We start from the raw sequence: 6,010 nt of genomic DNA on the forward strand, positions 1-6,010 counted from the left end.
GGGAGCCAATCCCACCCAGTCTATTGCTCCACTTTTCATTTATAAAGTCCATTTATTTATTTATAAAAGCTTCCTCTGCTTCCTCTACTGTTGGACCCATTGATGGCCTCTTGCTGAACTGATACAAAGAGGGGAGTTGAAATGCAATGGGATTTAGTTCACTCATTTATTTATAAAAGCTTCCTCTGCTGTTGGACCCATTGGTCATTTGCTGCAATGATACAAAATGGAAGCATCCTGACTTTCTTGGTTGAAGGAATGGATAACATTAGAGAATTCACTTATTCTAGACTTAGAAGGCCATGATAATATTTTTGGTTGGCACGCTTCATTATGGTATGAAAAGGTGAAAGTACATAAAGGATTTATAAATCATATAATTAGGGGGGGATTTTATAGAATATGGGATAAATAGAAGCATTTATTAGAGGGGAACCTCTTTGGCTCTCAATGGTGGAAGTTATAGTGGTAAAGAAAAAGAAAATTATTATTATTATTATTATTATTATTATTACTTGGAAATTATAGAGGTAAAGAAAAAGAATATTATTATTATTCATAATAATTGAATTTATATACCACCCTATACCCAGAGGTCTCAGGGCGGTTCACATAAAAGGATTACAATATGATAGAATGGTGGACAACTTACAAAAAATTATTAAAACAAGTGGGAGGAAAGTATAAATTTATAAAAAATAAGGAATTATCAGGAAAACTAACAACAAGGATACAATATCATCATTTGAATGGAGTATTTAAGAAAGATAGGCTACAAGGGTCTGGGGAAGAAATATCACAACTGGAGAGGGACCTGTTGAAATGGAATGTAAAAGTGCTGTCTATAATGTATAAAATATTATTGGAATGGGAGACAAAGGATGAGGAAGCAAAATCCCCAATGATACATTGTGCAATAGAAATTGGTCATAATGTAGACATGGAAGCATGGGGACGATTGTGGAATATGGATATAAAATTTATAGCATGTTATGGTTTAAGAGAAAATGATATATCAATGGTATCTAACCACTGGCAAAAATGGCAAAAATGTATAAATCTAAATCAAATAAGTCTTGGAAATGTAAAGAGAAAGAAGGTTCTTTTTATCATGTGGTGGTCTTGTAGTAAGGTTAAAGCTTACTGGGAAATGATATATCATGAATAGAAAAGGATGTTTAAAATAATGTTTGTAAAAAGCCCAGAAGCTTTTCTTTTGGGAATTATAGGGACAGAACTACCTAAACTGTATAGAAACTTGTTCGTGTATGCTACTACAGCAGCAGTAATGCTACTTGCCCCCAAAATGGAAAGAAGTAGAAGTCCCAGCAAAGGAAGAATGGATACAGAAAACTTAAGGAATATGCAGAAATGGCAAAACTTACCAGAGAAATAAAAAACCCAGATAACAAACTTTTTATAAAAGAATGAAAATGGTTTATTGAATATTTACAGATACATTGTAAACAGAAAAGAACATTGGCAGGATTATTGTTACAACCTGCAGTTTCAAAAGAGTATATATTTAAAGTAGAAGAATAAATTAAGTTAATTTGAATATGCAGAAGATATTACAAATAAATATCCCTCCCTCCCTCCCTCCCTCCCTCCCTCCCTCTCTCTCTCTTTCTCAATGTGAAGTCCCAAAATTGTCACATCATAACTCCAGGCAGATGTTGCTACATAATATCTGCTTGAGTTTGAAGATTTACTAAGAGAAAATGAGGCAATAAAAGGGGTTGCAGTAGGCCGGAACGAATATAAGGTGAAAGCCTTTGCCGATGACCTGGTCATAACGGTGGAAGAGCCTTCGGAAAGTATGAAAAATATACTTATGGAGGTAGAGAGATTTGGCCAAGTGGCAGGATTTATATTGAATAAGAAAAAGACTAAAATAATTGCTAAGAATATGGAGCCAGATAAGATAGAAACTATACAGCAACAAGCAGGTATAGAGGTGGTAAAAAAGGTAAAATTCTTAGGTATTTGGATATTAGTTGAATACTGGGAATGTATAAGTGATAATGCAATAACGCTAGTGGCATTCAGAGAAGCTCTGTAACAGAATAAGAAATATTGTAAAAAGGCAAAATAGAAGTGGGGGGTAGGTATAAAGGCAATAGTGAAATTTGGAAATGTGTAATTAAAGAAGTTTGAATTTGGATGATTGGCAGAGAAGCCGAAGGAAGTCAAAAAAGGAAAATTTAACAGAAATTGTAATGTGGATTGAATGTATGGAAAATTAATAAAATATAATTTTTAAAAAAAGTTTGAAGATTTAGCAACGAGAAACATCTATGCAAAAAGCTAAGCCAAGTCCTTTGGAGTGCAATGGGTCCATTTCATTATACCCACATTAGACAGAATTATAGTCAAACCCAGATACCTGGACACACAAAAGGCAAGACATTATGCTGCTCTCTCCATATCAGGCCAACAAGCAAGAATATGTTGTTGGATCTCACCATCCTCTGATCACTTGAATTCAAACTTTGAGCTGCCAAGGAGAACCTGGAAATGTCATCCAGGCTAATAAGTCAGTGAACAAACAGTTGCAAGCAGTATATCAAGAGCAGGTGTTAAGAAACAGGTGGTCAGGGTAGCCCTCTGCTGCACCCTATCTGCAGGGGGCTCTCAGAGAAGGACTGACCATCCTAAGGTCCAGCTGGGAAGGGCAAGGGTATCTATAAAAAAAGGTAAAGGGACCCCTGACCATTAGGTCCAGTTGTGGGCGACTCTGGGGTTGCGGCGCTCATCTCGCTTTACTGGTCAAGGGAGCCGGCGTACAGCTTCCGGGTCATGTGGCCAGCATGACTAAGCCGCTTCTGGCGAACCAGAGCAGCACATGGAAACGCCGTTTACCTTCCCGCCAGAGCGGTACCTATTTATCTACTTGCACTTTGACGTGCTTTCAAGCTGCTAGGTTGGCAGGAGCAGGGACCAAGCAACTGGAGCTCACCCCGTCGTGGGGATTCGAACCGCCAACCTTCTGATCGGCTCTGTGGTTTAAACCACAGCGCCACCCGCGTCCCAAGGGTATCTATACCCTTCACAAATTAGGGCCATGATACCTGAAGGAATTCCGCACGTGGGCCTATTCAGATCAGACGTGCACACCTGAAAACAGACTGGGATCTACCCAGGCCCAGATGAGATATGGATCTGTTGCCAAGTGCCAATCTATGTACCAAGAGTCACTATTGGTACTAACTGAAGTTTCAAAATTCAACTCCTTGCATAACACATTGCAGAAATTCAAATGGAAGGTTGCCAGTGTTAATTCAGAGATCAAGATAAAGCTGCAGGCCAGCATCTATTTGTCCTCCCCCCAACCCCACCCCGCTCCTCTTTCTCCATTTGCTCTCCTTTCCCCCTGCTTCCTCAGCACTTCCCTCCATCTGCAGCAGGCTGCTTCTTTCTGTCCCCCTCCGTCTTTCTATCCAGTGGCAGCAGGATGCCTGGAGCTGACAAGGAAGGTGAGGAGCCGTCCCGGGTGTCACCACTGAGGGGGTGACAAAATACTGGGCGGCACTCATCGTGGCACCTGTAGTGCGCCCAAGTCATGCGTCTCGCAGGCTTTGCGCTGCCCAAACGGTCCGCCCGCTGCCTCTCCCCCAGATGTAGGGCGGTTGAGTGGGAGGAAACAGGCTCCTGAACACGCCACCCCAGGTGCCCGAGCGGCTTCCTCCGCCGCTGCAGACAAGTACACCCAAAGGGAGAGGGGAGTCCCAGAAGCAGCGGAGCTGTATGGCTCCTAGAGGTGCATAGATAATAAGGCAGAAAGTCAAAAAAATTTTTTAATATATATAATTTTTATTAGTTTTTTTAAACATATCATTTTCAACAGTAATTAAACATACTTTTACATCTTATTCAAATTTTTGACTTCCATCAATCCTGTCTGAAAATTTTCCAATCTAATCTCTCAGTATGTATTTCTTATCTTCCCTATTACATTTCAAACTCATAACCAATATCTCTATCTTTTTCTACTTTGTAACACTTAATATATTTCTCCTTACAAAACTTCTTGTAGTCCTACTAGCGTAATTTGTTGATTACAGTTGCTCTTCAAATAATTCATATACTTCTTCCAATCTTCTGTAAATCTCTGGTCCCGCAGGTTTCGAATCCTTCCTGTCATTTTGCCCAATTCTGCATAGTCCATTAATTTCGGCTGCCATTCTTCTTTTGTCAGAATTTCTTCTTGTTTCCATTTCTGGGCTAACAATACTCTTGCCACAGTTGTTGCATATAAAAACAATTTAGCAGAAAGTCAAATTAATGAGATGTTGAAAGGAAGCCTGGTACAAAGTAATTAGCTTTCTAGCAACATATATTTACCAGAATAAAATTGTCCTCGCCATTGTATATAACTCCACAATTAAAACAAAAACACGGATTAATTGCTGGGATTATAGCCACTTTACCTTGTTATTTTTGTTTTCATTATGACTAGCAATAGTGTAGCAAAAGGCTGGTAAAGCATAACTCAAACATAGGCAAACTCGGGGCCCTCCAGATGTTTTGAGACTACAGTTCCCATCATCCCTGACCACAGGTCCTGTTAGCTAGGGATGATGGGAGTTGTACTCCCAAAACAGCTGGAAGGCCGAGTTTGCCTATGCCTGGCATAATTAATTGCATGTGAGCTGCGACCCTTTCACCTTACTTGTGAGTAAACTCTAAAGCAATGGGATACATTTCTGAGTAAGTGTACTGGGTAGGACAACTCGATATTTAGGATTCAATCCACCCAGGGCTTTGGAGATAGAGAGTGGGGGGAGAGGCCTCTCAAAGAGAGGATAATAAATCAAACAGCAGCATTTCAGAGCATTTTTACACCGACCTGGAAACTCGCCTGTCGCTTCGGGGCAAAAACTTCAGTCAGTGGTGGAGTTAGCTGCAAAGACGCCCGGAGCAGCGGCCATGCCGTGCACCTGGGGGGGGGGGCGAGCTGGGGGGCGCACAATGATCTGCTGTGGGCAATGGCGGCTACTCAAGCCGCTGCACATGGGGCAGCAGGGCGAGCCCCCTGCAGTGTGCCTTTTTGTCACCCCACCTCAGGGATGACACCCAGGGCGGGCTGCCGCCACTGCACCCCCCTTCCTACGCCCCGGATGCCTCCTAATAATAAAAATTAAGCCTCGTATCTGTGTTTGGGTGCTTCCACTCCCACCCCCTTTCCTTGCCTGCCAGGCGCAGGTGGACTCTTCTTCAAACTGGCTTTGCCCAAGGAAAGTTCCCCGTTTCCCCTCCCCACCTCCTCTCAGCCTTCCCCAGGACCAATAACAAGCTGCTCTAAGGGACAGTAGCATCGCGTTTTCAGATTTGGGCCAACCTCCCACCCCCTATAAGGGACGCGGATGGCGCTGTGGGTTAAACCACAGAGCCTAGGACTTGCCAATCAGAAGGTAGGTGGTTCGAATCCCCGCGACGGGGTGAGCTCCCATTGCTCGGTCCCTGCTCCTGCCAACCTAGCAGTTCGAAAGCACACCAAAGTGCAAGTAGATAAATAGGTACCACTCCAGCGGGAAGGTAAACAGCATTTTCGTGCGCTGCTCTGGTTCGCCAGAAGCGGCTTAGTCATGCTGGCCACATGACCCGGAAGCTGTACTCTGGCTCCCTCGGCCAATAAAGTGAGATGAGTGTCGCAACCCCAGAGTCGGTCACGACTGGACCTAATGGTCAGGGGTCCCTTTACCTTTACCTTTTACCCGCCCCCTACCCTGCTTTTCCCAACCTGTAGAAGGACCAGACTCCAGTTTCTCATCTCTTGATCCCTCTGCAAAGCTTTTTCCCCACCCTCCCCTCTCCCCCACTGAAGTTTTCTAAATCCGGCCCACAGACGGTCTGGGAACCAGCATGTTTTTACAAGACTAGAATGTGTACTTTTATTTAAATTGCATCTCTGGGTTATTTGTGGGGTATAGGAATTCGTTCATCCCCCCCCCCTTCAAAATATAGTCCGGCACACCACATGGTGTGAGGGACAGTGGACTAGCCCCCT

The 6,010-nt window shown here is 43.0% G+C and overlaps 1 long non-coding RNA gene across 1 annotated transcript in view; it reads left to right on the top strand.

Moving 5' to 3' along the window:
• Positions 1 to 6,010, top strand: part of LOC310751508 — a 126,403-nt gene that overhangs the window by 119,247 nt on the left and 1,146 nt on the right. The window lies entirely within an intron of this gene.

The sequence above is a fragment of the Podarcis filfolensis genome (genome assembly GCF_964270895.1).
Source record: "Podarcis filfolensis genome assembly, chromosome: 16".
In the NCBI taxonomy this organism is placed as follows: Eukaryota; Metazoa; Chordata; class Lepidosauria; order Squamata; family Lacertidae; genus Podarcis; species Podarcis filfolensis.